Source organism: Oncorhynchus clarkii, chromosome 6 (genome assembly GCF_045791955.1).
Source record: "Oncorhynchus clarkii lewisi isolate Uvic-CL-2024 chromosome 6, UVic_Ocla_1.0, whole genome shotgun sequence".
NCBI classification, from domain to species: Eukaryota; Metazoa; Chordata; class Actinopteri; order Salmoniformes; family Salmonidae; genus Oncorhynchus; species Oncorhynchus clarkii.
This window is the reverse complement of record NC_092152.1, coordinates 54,680,399-54,696,608: the sequence shown is the minus strand read 5'-3', so window position 1 is coordinate 54,696,608 and position 16,210 is coordinate 54,680,399.

The window sequence follows — 16,210 nt, the reverse complement described above, 5'->3', positions numbered from 1 at the left end:
AAAGAAAGACACCAGTCAATATGTCATTCTTTTACTTCACACCATCTCATTGCAGGTAAACATTTTTTTATTCGTTTTTATCCATGTACACACACCCTCATCAGCCTCCTGCAGTTTATGTACTTTTAATTAGAAACAGCTTGCGCGTGGGCACCCAGACATACGTTTGGATAGCTTAACGCAAATGTGTTTGGTAATTAGCGTTGCCGTGTTTATTTAAATTACACAGGCATATTTATGAGCGCAGATGAAATCTATTAATAATGAATTAAAAACACAGCTTGGAGGCAAATTAGTGTAGCTGTCTTCACCAGGCAGCACATTAACACAGAACAGAAATATGGCTTAATTATGTTTCCTTCTCTCTCTTGTTTTCATGTTAATTTGTTTTTAATGGGGAGAGAGATTATTAGCTAAACGGCTTGTTGGCTTTTGTTTGGCGCTTTATGTTTTTGCCTCAAAGCTTCCGATTTCTTTTGAGGTGCGCTTATATTCTATTGTGTTGCACTTTCAATATATTTTGAAGAGCATCTGGTTATAATTGATTCATGCCATTTGAGGTCTACCCATCCTATACCCCGTCCATAGGTGACCGTCTGTATTGTAACCAGGTGTGTTTGCTGGTCTACAAAACCAAGGAGGCTCATGGTTCACAACCCCTTCCATGGACATTCACTGTAATTATGACAGGTTGGAGGACATCCTCCAGAAGTTATCAGAGCTCTTGCAGCATGAACTGACTTGTTGTCCACCCAGTCAAAGGATCAGAGAATGAATCTAGTACTGAAAGCATAAGCTACAGTTAGCTAGCATTGCAGTTCATAAAATGTGAGTAGGTTACACGGAGAAAGACGATAGTTGAACAGTTTTCAACAGATTTATTTATTTAAAAATTAAGAAGCATGAGAGCTATATTTGGTTGTATTTTTTTCACTTAGCTAGCGGATGCAGCTAGCTAGTTTAGCCTACTCAAACACCCGGCTCAGAACAGAGAGGGATGCTATGTTAGTTACCTGGCTATGGCTATCCAACACTGGAAATAGGCTGTGGTTAGCGGTTATCATATGAAGGTCTGGCTTGGAAAGTTTTTTTTTTTTCGCATTGTCACTGATGGTTTGTGCACTGAAGTCCACAAGCGAAGGGAAAAGGTGAGAGGAGGAGAGCGCGTAGATGCAAGAAGGAATTACAACAAGCAAAGTGATCATGCTGTTTGTATGTGGCTTCTATGAAAGTGAGCTGTGTTTACGTTTGATCACTGTTGGAAAAACGTTTCTTAAACGGAAGTAAATGGAACGAAACATGGATGAAAATACCTGAATTTGTCCAATAGAAATTCACATTTGCAACTGTTGGACTAACATTTACTCCCTAGATCAGCTAGATGCAAGGCAGTATTGAATGTGTCACTGTCACCTTGATTACTCAAAATTCTTTAAGTTGTCAAACCTTTCATTCAAAGGCTAGGTTGAAACAACTTCATGATGGGTATAGGGAAAATGTGATTATCATGTAGTAGCCTAAACACTGACATTACATTGAACTGGGTGAATGGAATATGACAGTCATCAATATTCAGTAATATAAATAAGGCCATGCTCTCGCCCCCTCATCTTAAACGTCACCGACTGCAAATGGTTTCTACTGAAGCCCCGCTGTATTGATCTAAGGGAGCTCTGTAGGGCTGGCTAGCTTTGTGGTCTCAACAGCATGTAAATGGTGGGAGCTTGTTTTGGTCATGTGTGTACCTTTTACAATAGAGTTTCCCATCCTTGTCTGTCACTGTGGTAGACTCCAGGCTCTTCCCACACAGCAAACAGCGGAAGCAGGTTTTATGCCAAGGCTGCAATAAGAAACACAAGCACCTGTATGTCAGAGAGAGTAACGAGAGGGACCTACTCTTGAGATTGCATGTCCAGGTTCTGTCCAGGGTGGTCAGAGCTGAGGGCTCCAGCACCCTGGCTGAAGTCTTTTGGCCCATACTTCTTGCCGTAGCAGGTCTTGCAGTAGATCTCTGACTCATGTGCCGCTGCTGTTGTACTGTCCAGTCCTTTCCTGCAGGCCACTGGGGTGAAGAGCAAAACCAAACCAACACATTAACACAGTCTACACTGAACTACAGTTTGCAGGAGAAAGTATGTTGTGGCCATGACGGCTATGGACTAACTTTTGTCAGTTTGTCAGGATAGAGGTTGGACAGCAAAAAAACTTAAGTATTCCGTTCTCTTTATTTTAATACAAAAATATATTTTTTCATGTCCGGATATCTATTAAGCGACTATATCAGTCTGTGGATAATGGCATTCATATTATTAGGCCCCAGAAGCCTGGGCCTGCAGTCTAACAATGGTCCCACCCACGTCAATCAACACAGCCCTTTCAGCTGTCCCTGGTCAGTGTATTTCTGAAGACTACAGTCTGGAGAGGTTGTTTAGGACCAGTGGTGTAAAAACACTTTAAATACTAATTGTAGTTTTTTGGGCTATCTGTACTTTACTATTTATATTTTTGACTACTTTTACTCCACTACATTCCTAAAGATTTTAAAATTTTTTTTTACATAAATTGTCTAAATCACACTTATCGGCAGAAAATCACTGGCCATCCGTACTGCCTCTGATCTGGCGGACTCACTTAATCCATACATTAAAAAAAACAAGAAAATGTTGTCTGGTTTGCCTAATTCTAAATTGTAACCTTTATTTAACTAGGCAAGTCAGTTAAGAACAAATTCTTATTTACAATGACTGCCTACACCGGCCAAACCCGGACGACTCTGGGCCAATTGTGCGCTGCCCTATGGGACTCCCAATCGTGGTCGGTTGTGATACTGCCTGGATTCGAACTTCACCTAAAACCCTCACAAACTTTTACAGATGCACAATTGAAAGCATCATGTTGTGCTGTATCACGGCCTGGTACGGCAACTGCACTGCCCACAACCGCAAGGCTCCCCAGAGGGTGGTGCGATCTGCACAACGTATCACCGGAGGCAAACTACCTGCCCGCCAGGACACCTACAAAGCTGCAGGAGCTGCATCAACACTGATGTCATCAGAGCGCGACGTATGTTTGTTGAACCCTGTCGAACAGTGGAACCTGAACTAAAGACCTCTGTTTTTATATACTTTTATTTTGAATCCTACGGCTCGGTTGGGCTAAATTGCTGTGAGCGCTACTATCTGTCTCGGGATCCTGCCAGATTCCGTATAGGGGGAGAGACATGAAAGCCCAGATAGCCTAACTGGCTCAGCGGTCTCAAATGGAGGCAGCTATAGAACGTTTCCAATGTTGTAGAAGCTGCGTTTACTTTGCTTTGCTCCAGGACAGTATGGACTGCGTTGACTTTCAGTGTTGCAATTGCTTGCTTGAGGAGGACTACAGGAGTGAAGTAGCTACTCTTAGCAAGCAAGTAGCAAACTTTTTTTTTTTTTTTCCACCGCAGTAGCCGGACGTGGCTCTGGTCTGGTGGAACTTTTGCCGCTGTGTCGGCTCTCCACAGCTGACTGGCCGGTGCTTGGCAGGGGTCTCCCCCTTCCGTGGAGAATGGAGCTGATCTCGACCCAACCAACCAGCCATGGGGGTACGTCCACTCTCCGTGGAAGTCAAGGAAGGCGTCCTCTGGCAATGAGGGTCTCCATGGAGATGTTGAGCCCGGAACTGAAACAGACCAGAAACAGCTTTGTCGCCCTGGATCCAGAGGTTCCAGCGCCTTTGTCCGTGGTGGCTTCCCAATCAAGATCAGATCCGGAGGTACCTGCGTCTTCGTCCTCTCCTCGGTCTCATTCTCCGGTGGCTTCTACCTCGGGTTCAGATCCCACCAGTCCGTGAGGCTGCCTGAGAGACTGGCCCATTCAACATCACCAGCTGTCATCATAGGAAGCTCTATGGTGAGAAACATCTAGGTCCCCAAGGCAAAAACCCTGTGCTACCCAGGAGCATAGAGCATAACAAGGCTGCTTCCGACTGTTCTACCACAGACGCCGGGAGCTGACACTAGTAGTAGTCCATGTGGGATCAAACGACATCAGGAGGGCTAGCTCGGAACATTTGAAATTTGATTTTAAAGAACTGATTTTAGCATTAAGACTCCAAAAAACAGCCAAAAATTTCAGGTCCCAGTACCATTGTTGAGCCACGGGTGTGAAAGATTCAGCAGACTGCTGGCATTACACATCTGACTAAAATACTACTGTAGCTCTGCTGGAGTCACTTTTATTGATACATTTGACACCTTTTGGAAACAGAAGATACTCTACAGGAATGACTGAGTCCATCCAAATCATCTTGGTTCCTGGACTCAATGACTGGTAAATGATCCAAGACCAGCTCAGTTAATTCCTACCATTGTGACAATGATTCATCATAATGATCCATCAAATGTACATTTATCTTAGGGGCATTGGCAAACACAATGTAAGTAATTTAATTTATGTACCCCTAATTGCACCGAATACATCTGTTTATCCTACAGCTATTGTAAGCAGTAATCATGAGTCTATAAACCAGAGTTACACTGTTAGCACTGAGGTGGTGTGCAATAGTAGGAAGACCACTTAGTGCAGCTCAACCTGCACTATCAGCTCCAATGTAAATAACATGATTAATTCTACCTCTAAGCTTCCCAGTAAAGCATTAAAAACTTACTGATGACAGCAACAGACGCTACACATCCAAATTATGAATTCCGTAAAGTGAGTGTGGAAGAGGTGAAAAAATTGTCTATCAACAATGACAAGCCACCAGGGTCTGACAATCTAGATGAAAAGTTACTGAGGATAATAGCAGACGATATTGCCACTCCTATTTGTCATATTCTCAATTTAAGCCTACTAGAGAGCGTGTGCCCTCAGGCCTGGAGGGAAGCTAAAGTAATTCCGCTACCCAAGAGATTCCAAGATGGCGTAGCAGTGAAGACGTGTTTTGTTCGTGTCTCGTGTACTTTTGCATTTTTCGTATGTTTTGTATATATATTTCAACTTTATTTTCAATCTCTTTTTGATTTTTAATTCGATTATACCTTCCGGTAACCTGCTTGACCCAATGTGATACGGTATCGCAATTATTACATTTTTTTTTATTTTAGAACACATTCAAGAACCTCCAGAAGCTAACCAGCTAATTAGCTACAAGCTATTTAGTCATTGTTAGCCACTGCTAGCGGCTTTTACTTTCTGCACAGATACCAGCCCTGTTCTTAGCCTGGATAATACTCGCCAGTCTACCAGTATCGGACTGTCTCTCCACAACAACGCCGGATTCCTGCCGTAATCCCTGGACCACTACTTCTGATCTTCACAGCTAGCTTGCAGCTAGCTAGCTCACTCACCGTGGCATCCAGTACCGAAGCTATCCCTGAGGCCCACCTCCCGGCCTACTCAGCTGTTCACCCGAACCCCACTCATACACGGCTAGAGCCCAATACTCCACCGGATCCTTGCTGTAAACTCTGGACCTTGGCACCGGTTCACCGCTGCTACCGATTGGCTATAGTGGCTAACACCACTGCCACGAAGCTAGCACCAGTTAGCTGTGAGCCAGGCGCATCTCCCGGCTAGCAAACTAAATTCTACAATACCTCTTTCGCCATCTGGCTTGGATTCTCTGTCGACACGGCCCCCTTCCGCACCACCACGACTGGTCTGCCGACGAATACTCCATCCGCTGTGCCTTCAACCGGCCTCTGTCGGAGGGCTACTAACTTTAAACGCCGTGTCGCCCGAGTGCTAGCGTAGTGGCGGCTTCCCTGTTCCATCTACTGCTGCCCTCTGGACACTATGATCACTTGGCTACATAGCTGATGCCTGCTGAACTGTCCATTAATCACGGTACTCCATTCTGTTTATTTCTTTTTTTATCTGTCGGCCCCAGCCGCGAACTCAGGCTATGTTTGTAGTTAATCCGACCCTCTCTGCCTAGTCATCACCATTTTACCTGCTGTTGTTGTGTTAGCTGATTAGCTGTTGTTGTCTCACCTTGTTTTAGCTAGCTCTCCCAATCAACACCTGCGATTACTTTATGCCTCGCTGTATGTCTCTCTCAAATGTCAATATGCCTTGCATACTGTTAGTTTACAATGGAGCCCCTAGTTCCACTCTTCATACCTCTGATACCTCCTTTGTACCACCTCCCACACATGCTGTGACCTCACCCATTACAACCAGCATGTCCAGAGATACAACCTCTCCTCTCCATACCCCTGTCTGCGCAATACGCCCTGAATATATTCTACCATGCCCAGAAATCTGCTCCTTTTTATTCTTTGTCCCCAACGCTCTAGGCGACCAGTTTTGATAGCCTTTAGCCGCACCCTCATAATACTCCTCCTTTGTTCCGCGGGTGATGTGGAGGTAAACCCAGGCCCTGCATGTCCCCAGGCACCCTCATTTGTTGACTTCGGTGATCGAAAAAGCCTTGGTTTCATGCATGTCAACATCAGACGCCTCCTCCCTAAGTCTGTTTTACTCACTGCTTTAGCACACTCTGCCAACCCTGATGTCCTTGCTGTGTCTGAATCCTGGCTTAGGAAGGCCACCAAAAATTCTCTCCATACCCAACTATAACATTTTCCATCAAGATAGAACTGCCAAAGGGGGAGGAGTTAGCTTGCAAAGTAATGTCATACTTTCCAGGTCCATACCCAAACAGTTCAAACTACTATTTTAAAAAATTACTCTCTCCAGAAATAAGTCTCACTGTTTTGCCTGCTACCGACCCCCCTCAGCTCCCAGCTGTGACTTGGACACCATTTGTGAATTGATCGCCCCCCATCTAGCTTCAGAGTTTGTTCTGTTAGGTGACCTAAACTGGGATATGCTTAACACCCCGGCAGTCCTACCATCTAAGCTAGATGCCCTCAAATTCACACAAATCATCAAGGAACCCACCAGGTACAACCCTAAATCTGTAAACAAGGGCACCCTCATAGACGTTATCCTGACCAACTGGCCCTCCAAATACACCTCCGCTGTCTTCAATCAGGATCTCAGCGATCACTGCCTCATTGCCTGTATCCGTTACGGGTCCGCAGTCAAACGACCACCCCTTATCACTGTCAAACGCTCCCTAAAACACTTCTGCGAGCAGGCCTTTCTAATCGACCTGGCCCGGGTATCCTGGAAGGATATTGACCTCATCCCGTCAGTTGAGGATGCCTGGTCATTCTTTAAAAGTAACTTCCTCACCATCTTAGATAAGCATGCTCCGTTCAAAAAATGCAGAACTAAGAACAGATATAGCCCTTGGTTCACTCCACACCTGACTGCCCTCGACCAGCACAAAAACATCCTGTGGCGGACTGCAATAGCATCGAATAGTCCCCGCGATATGCAACTGTTCAGGGAAGTCGGGAACCAATACACACAGTCAGTCAAGAGAGCAAAGGCCAGCTTTTTCAAGCAGAAATTTGCAGCCTGTAGCACAAACTCAAAAAAGTTCTGGGACACTGTAAAGTCCATGGAGAACAAGAGCACCTCCTCCCAACTGCCCACTGGACTGAGGCTAGGTAACACGGTCACCACCAATAAATCCATGATAATCGAAAACTTCAACAAGCATTTCTCAACGGCTGGCCATGCCTTCCTCCTGGCTACTCCAACCTCAGCCAACAGCTCCGCCCCCCCACAGCTACTCGCCCAAGCCTCCCCAGCTTCTCCTTTACCCAAATCCAGATAGCAGATGTTCTGAAAGAGCTGCAAAACCTGGACCCGTACAAATCAGCTGGTCTTGACAATCTGGACCCTCTATTTCTGAAACTATCCGCCGCCATTGTCACAACCTCTATTACCAGCCTGTTCAACCTCTCTTTCATATCGTCTGAGATCCCCAAAGATTGGAAAACTGCCGCAGTCATCCCCCTCTTCAAAGGGGGAGACACCCTGGACCCAAACTGTTACAGACCTACAGTGGGGCAAAAAAGTATTTAGTCAGCCACCAATTGTGCAAGTTCTCCCACTTAAAAAGATGAGAGAGGCCTGTAATTTTCATCATAGGTACACTTCAACCATGACAGACAAAATGAGAAACAAATATCCAGAAAATCACATTGTAGGATTTTTAATGAATTTATTTGCAAATTATGGTGGAAAATAAGTATTTGGTCACCTACAAACAAGCAAGATTTCTGGCTCTCACAGACCTGTAACTTCTTTAAGAGCCTCCTCTGTCCTCCACTCGTTACCTGTATTAATGGCACCTGTTTAAACCTATCAGTATAAAAGACACCTGTCCACAACCTCAAACAGTCACACTCCAAACTCCACTATGGCAAGACCAAAGAGCTGGCAAAGGACACCAGAAACAAAATTGTAGATCTGCACCAGGCTGGGAAGACTGAATCTGCAATAGGTAAGCAGCTTGGTTTGAAGAAATCAACTGTGGGAGTAATTATTAGGAAATGGAAGACATACAAGACCACTGATAATCTCCCTCGATCTGGGGCTCCACGCAAGATCTCATCCCGTGGGGTCAAAATGATCACAAGAATGGTGAGCAAAAATCCCAGAACCACACGGGGGGACCTAGTGAATGACCTGCAGAGAGCTGGGACCAAAGTAACAAAGCCTACCATCAGTAACAGACTACGCCGCCAGGGACTCAAATCCTGCAGTGCCAGACGTGTCCCCCTGCTTAAGCCAGTACATGTCCAGGCCCGTCTGAAGTTTGCTAGAGCGCATTTGGATGATCCAGAAGAAGATTGGGAGAATGTCATATGGTCAGATGAAACCAAAATATAACTTTTTGGTAAAAACTCAACTCGTCATGTTTGGAGGACAAAGACTGCTGAGTTTCATCCAAAGAACACCATACCTACTGTGAAGCATGGGGGTGGAAACATCATGCTTTGGGGCTGTTTTCCTGCAAAGGACCAGGACCACTGATCCGTGTAAAGAATGAATGGGGCCGTGTATCGTGAGATTTTGAGTGAAAACCTCCTTCCATCAGCAAGGGCATTGAAGATGAAATGTGGCTGGGTATTTCAGCATGACAATGATCCCAAACACAACGCCCGGGCAACGAAGGAGTGGCGTCGTAAGAAGCATTTCAAGGTCCTGGAGTGGCCTAGCCAGTCTCCACATCTCAACCCCATAGAAAATCTTTGGAGGGAGTTGAAAGTCCGTGTTGCCCAGCAACAGCCCCAAAACATCACTGCTCTAAAGGAGATCTGCATGGAGGAATGGGCCAAAATACCAGCAACAGTGTGTGAAGACTTACAGAAAACGTTTGACCTCTGTCATTGCCAACAAAGGATATTTAACAAAGTATTGATAAACTTTTGTTATTGACCAAATACTTATTTTCCACCATAATTTGCAAATAAATTCATTAAAAATCCTACAATGTGATTTTATGGATTTTTTTTAGTTGAAGTGTACCTATAATGAAAATTACAGGCCTCTCATCTTTTTAAGTGGGAGAACTTGCACAATTAGTGGCTGACTAAATACTTTTTTGCCCCACTGTATATCCATCCTGCCCTGCCTATCTAAGGTCTTCGAAAGCCAAGTCAACAAACAGATCACTGACCATCTCGAATCCCACCGTACCTTCTCCGCTGTGCAATCTGGTTTCCGAGCCGGTCACGGGTGCACCTCAGCCACGCTCAAGGTACTAAACGATATCATAACCGCCATCGATAAAAGACAGTACTGTGCAGTCGTCTTCATCGACCTGGCCAAGGCTTTCGACTATGTCAATCACCATATTCTTATCGGCAGACTCAGTAGCCTCGGTTTTTCTAATGACTGCCTTGCCTGGTTCACCAACTACTTCTCAGACAGAGTTCAGTGTGTCAAATCGGAGGGCATGTTGTCCGGTCCTCTGGCAGTCTCTAAGGGGGTGTCACAGGGTTCAATTCTCGGGCCGACTCTTTTCTCTGTATATATCAATGATGTTGCTCTTGCTGCGGGCGATTCCCTGATCCACCTCTACGCAGACGACACCATTCTGTATACTTCTGGCCCTTCCTTGGACACTGTGCTATCTAACCTCCAAACGAGCTTCAATGCCACACAACACTCCTTCCGTGGCCTCCAACTGCTTTTAAACGCTAGTAAAACCAAATGCATGCTTTTCAACCGTTCGCTGCCTGCACCCGCACGCCCGACTAGCATCACCACCCTGGATGGTTCCGACCTAGAATATGTGGACATCTATAAGTACCTAGGTGTCTGGCTAGACTGTAAACTCTCCTTCCAGACTCATATCAAACATCTCCAATCTACAGTCGGCTTTCTATTCCGCAACAAAGCGGAATAGAAAGTGCCAAACTTACCCTAGTAAAACTGACTATCCTACCGATCCTCGACTTCGGCGATGTCATCTACAAAATAGCTTCCAATACTCTACTCAGCAAACTGGATGCAGTTTATCTTAGTGCCATCCGTTTTGTTACTAAAGCACCTTATACCACCCACCACTGCGACTTGTATGTTTTAGTCGGATAGCCCTCGCTACACATTCATCGCCAGACCCACTAGCTCCAGGTCATCTACAAGTCCATGCTAGGTAAAGCTCCGCCTTATCTCAGTTCACTGGTCACGATGGCAACACCCACCTGTAGCACGCACTCCAGCAGGTGTATCTCACTGATTATCCCTAAAGCCAATACCTAATTTGGCTGCCTTTCCTCCCAGTTCTCTGCTGCCTGTGACTGGAACGAATTGCAAAAATCGCTGAAGTTGGAGACTTTTATCTCCCTCACCAACTTTAAACATCTATCTGAGCAGCTAACGGATCGCTGCAGCTGTACATAGTCCATCGGTAAATAGCCCACCCAATTGACCTACCTCATCCCCATACTGTTTTTATTTATTTACTTTTCTGCTCTTTTGCACACCAGTATCTCTACCTGCACATGACCATCTGATCATTTATCACTCCAGTGTTAATCTGCTAAATTGTAATTATTCGCCTACCTCCTCATGCCTTTTGCACACAATGTATATAGACTCTATTTTTTTTTCCCTACTGTGTTATTGACTTGTTTTATGTTTACTCCATGTGTAACTCTGTGTTGTTGTCTGTTCACACTGCTATGCTTTATCTTGGCCAGGTCGCAGTTGTAAATGAGAACTTGTTCTCAACTAGCCTACCTGGTTAAATAAAGGCGAGAATAAAAAAATAGTAAAGCCCCCTTTGGTCGGCTATTTGAGCCAGTAATCAGCCTGTTACCAACCCTTAGTAAAATTCTGGAAAAAGTTGTTTGACCAGATACAATGCTATTTTACAGTAAACAAATTGACAACAGAATTTCAGCATACTTATAGGTAAGTACACTCAACAAGCACAGCACTTACACAAATTACTGATTGCTGAGAGAAATTGATGATAAAATGATTGTGGGGGTTGTCTTGTTCGACTTCAGTGCAGCTTTAGCTTTTTTTTTTTTTTACTAACAACATGCCACTGAATTTGAATAAAGCCAGAGTTTCTATGTATGTGGATGACTCACACTATACATGTCAGCTACTACAGCGACTGAAATGACTGCAACACTCAACAAAGAGCTGCAGTTAGTTTCAGTGGGTGGCAAGGAATAAGAGCCCTAAATATTTCTAAAACTAAAAGCAATGTATTTGGAACAAAACACTCACTAAACCCTAAACCTCAACTAAATATTGTAGTAAATAATGTGGAAATTGAGCAAGTTGAGAGGACTAAACTGCTTGGAGTAACACTAGGTTGTAGACTGTCATGGTCAAAACATATCGATGCAGTAGAAGCTAAGTGTGGGAGAAGTCTTTCTATAATAAAGTGATGCTCTGCCTTCTTAACAACACTATTAACAAGGAAGTTCCTACAAGCCCTAGTTTTGTCGCACCTTGACTACTGTTCAGTCGTGTGGTCAGGTGCCACAAAAAAGGACTTTGGAATTGCAATTGGCTCAGAACAGGGTAGCACGGCTGGCCCTTGGATGTACACAGAGAGCTAATAATCATATGCATGTCAATCTCTATTGGCTTAAAGTGTAGGAGAGATTGACTTCATCACTACTTGTATTTAGAGGTATTGACATATTGAATGCACCGAGCTGTCTGTCTAAACCACTGGCACACAGCTCAGACACCCATGCATACCCCACAAGAAATGCCACAAGAGGTCTCGTCACAGTCCCCAAGTCCAGAACAGACTATGGGAGGCACAGTACTACGTAGAGCCATAACTACATGGAACTCTATTCCACATCATGTAACTGATGCAAGCAGTAAAATGTACATATATTTTTTTAAACCGATAATAAAAACACCTTTGGAAAAGTAGGGACTGTGACGCAACACAAACATTGGCACAGACGCATGCTCGCACACACACCCGATAACATACGCACTATACATACACATGGATTTACTACTGTAGATATGTTGTAGTGGTGGAGTAGGGGCCTGAGGGCACACAGTGTGTTGTGAAATCTGTGAATGTATTGTAATGTTTTAAAATTGTACAAACTTACTTAATTTTGCTGGACCCCAGGAAGAGTAGCTGCTGCTTTGGCAGATACGATACCTTCAGCACCCGATGTCACAGGAAGGCCAAAAAGATCATCAAGGACAACCACCCGAGCCACTGCCTGTTCACCTTGCTACCATCCAGAAGGCGAGGTCAGTACAGGTGCATTAAAGCTGGGACCGAGAGACAGAGGCCATCAGACTGTTAAACAGACATCAGTAGCACAGAGAGGCTGCTGCCAACATACAGACTTGTAACCATTTGGCCACTTTAATAAATGGAACACTTGTCACTTTAATAATGCCACTTTAATAATGTTTACATATCTTGCATCACTCATCTCATTTGTATATACTGTATTTTATACCATCTATTGCATTTTGCTTATGCCTCTGTCATTGCTCATCCATATTATTTATTTGTATATATTCTTATTCCATTCTTTAACTTATATTTGTGTGTATTAGGTAGTTGTTGTGGAATTGTTAGATTACTTGTTAGATTCTGCTGCAGTTTCGGAACTAGAAGCACAAGCATTTTGCTACACTCACAATAACATCTGCTAACCATGTGACCAATAACATTTTATTTGATTTCGTGATGCCTCCAGCACTGAGATGCAGTGCCTTAGACCACTAATATATGGCATTTGAAATTATTTTTACTGTTGATATTTAAGTATGTGTTACTTTACTTTTGATACTTAAGTGTATTTTAAACCAACTACTTTTAAACTTTTCTCAAGTAGAATTTTAATGGGTGACTTTTTTCTATTAAGGTATCTTTACTTTTACTCAAGTATGACAATTGGGTACTTTTTCCACCACTGTGTACGACAAGGCTTGTAGTGGACAGACTCTCCCATTTGCCAGCCCCAGCAGATGGAGAAGCAGTTCCCACCTCCATGCAGATAATTACAAAGGCATTTTAGTGCTTCCAGTGGTGCTATCTACCTATTGGCAGCCCCCAGCCATTCATGGGTAATTAAGTGAGATTGAAACATATTATTTGAGACTGGCATTAGGAGGAGTAAGGACATTTTAGGGGGTCCATTTTAGGGGATCCACCTCTCCCCTCTCTTTGCTGCTGCTGTGATCTCTCAAGGTCCAGTGACCACTAAGATACAACCGGCATAAGCTAAGAGGTTCTCTGTGTAAGAGGCAGCTGGATTCAGGGATCAAATCTAAGGATAAAAATTCATCTTAAAAACACCCCAACACTGATTGGCTGGCCATAATGACCTTTGCCTATGGAGTGAAGGATTTGCTGGTTGTTTGGTTGACCAGGCAGAATAAAACAGACAACCTCAAAGCCAAACAAAATAAGAGGATTACTGTTTGAGTGTCATGGAGTGACTGGACTGTTAAAGAAGGTTGGGACAGGGCTATTCTTCTGAACTTCAATAAGATTCTTATCTTCAATGGCCACTGTAGAACTGTAAACAGAAGCCAGCTTGTCAACGTTGTGAACAGAGTGCCCCATGGTGGCAGTTTGGTTATGAAATGAGCAGGCATAAGCTACGGACAAAGAACACAATTGCATTTTGTCAATGTCAATTTGAATGCACAGAGATACCGTGATGAGATCCTGAGACCCATTGTCGTGCCATTCATCTGCTACCATCACCTCATGTTTAAGCATGATAATGCACGGGCCCATGTCGCAAGAATCTGTACACAATTCCTGGAAGCTGAAAATGTCCCAGTTCTTCCATTGCCTGCATGCTCCATTGTGCATATTTGGGATGCTCTGGACCGACGTCAACGACAGCGTGTTCTGGTTCCTGCCAATATCCAGCAACTTCGCACAGCCATTGAGGAGTGGGACAACATTCCACAGGCCACAATCAACTGCCTGATCAACTCTATGCGGAAGGAGATGCGTCGCACTGCATGAGGTAAATGGTGGTCACACCAGATACTGACTGGTTTTCTGATCCACGCCCCTAGCTTTTTTTTAAAGTTAATTGTGATCAACATTACGAACATTGTCTCATTAGGAAAATTAATAGTGTGGTTTTAACCTTTTTGCTTTTTACCCCCTTTTTCTCCCCAAAGGGCTCGGGAGAGGCAAAAGTTGAGTCATATCCTCCTTTATATCCCAAAAAGTCAGTTTAGTTGGCGCCATCGATTTGAATAATCCACTTCAACTTGCAGAGAAAGGAATCTAAACATCTACCCCTAAACTTTGTTTCAACAAGTCAAAATACATTCCTATTTACTCCTCAGATACCCTAGAATGTAATCAAACTATGATGTTTTTTTTCGGAAAGAAGTATGTTCAATAGGAAAAACTATTTTAGCAGGTGTGTAATATCATCATGGCGCGCACAAACACACATTTCCAAGACTGTGTCCCTCTACTATAACTATTTATTATTACTTTTTGAATGTACAAGCCTGAAACCTTGAACAAAGACTGCTGACACTCTATGGAAGACATGGGAATTGAAACCAGGGAGCTAATTTTCAATATGACCGTTCTCTTGCATTTCTAAGAGGATGGTCTCCCTCAAAAACAATTCTGGTTGGTTTTTCTTTGGATTTTCTCCTACCATATCTATTGTTATATTCTCCTACATTATTTTAACATTTCTACAAAATTCCAAGTGTTTTCTTTCCAATGGTACCAATTATATACATATCCTGTCTTCAGGGCCTTGAGCTACAGGCAGTTTACTTTGGGCACGTCATTCAGACAGGGAGTGGAGAAAAAAGGGGCCTAGCCCTAAGTTAATTACTGCAATGCATCTCCTCCGCATGGACTGCACCAGATTTGCCAGTTCTTGCTGTGAAATGTTACCCCACTCTTCCACCAAAGCACCTGCAAGTTCCCAGACATTTCTGGGGGGAATGGCCCTAGCCCTCACCCTCCAATCCAACAGGTCCCAGACATGCTCAATGGGATTGAGATCCTGGCTCTTCGCTGGCCATTGCAGAACACTGACATTCCTGTCTTGCAGGAAATCCCGCACAGAACGAGCAGTATGGCGGGTGGCATTGTCATGCTGGAGGGTCATGTCAGGATGAGCCTGCAGGAAGGGTATCACATGAGGGAAGAGGATGTCTTCCCTGTAACGCACAGCGTTGAGATTGCCTGCAATGACAACAAGCTCAGTCTGATGATGCTGTGACACACGCCCCAGACCATGACTGACCCTCCACCTCCAAATCGATCCCGCTTCAGAGTACAGGCCTCGGTGTAACGCTCATTCCTTCGTCAATAAACGCGATTCCAACCATCACCCTTGGTAAGACAAAACCGCGACTTGTCAGTGACGAGCACTTTTTGCCAGTCCTGTCTGGACCAGCGACGGTGGGTTTATGCCCGTAGGCGACGTTGTTGCCGGTGATGTCTGGTGAGGACCTTCTTTACAACAGGCCTACAAGCCCTCAGTCCAGCCTCTCTCAGCCTATTGCGGACAGTCTGAGCACTGATGGAGGGATTGTGCGTTCCTGGTGTAACTCGGGCAGTTGTTGCCATCCTGTACCTGTCTCACAAGTGTGATGTTCGGATGTACCGATCCTGTGCAGGTGTCTGCCACAGGTCTGCCACTGTGAGGATGATCAGCTGTCCATCCTGTCTCCCTTTAGTGCTGTCTTAGGCTTCTCACAGTACAGACATTCCAATTTATTGCCCTGGCCACATCTGCAGTCCACATGCCTCCTTGCAGCATGCCTAAGGCACGTTCACGCAGATGAGCAGGGACCCTGGGCATCTTTCTCTTGGTGTTTTTCAGTCAGTAGAAAGGCCTCTTTAGTGTACT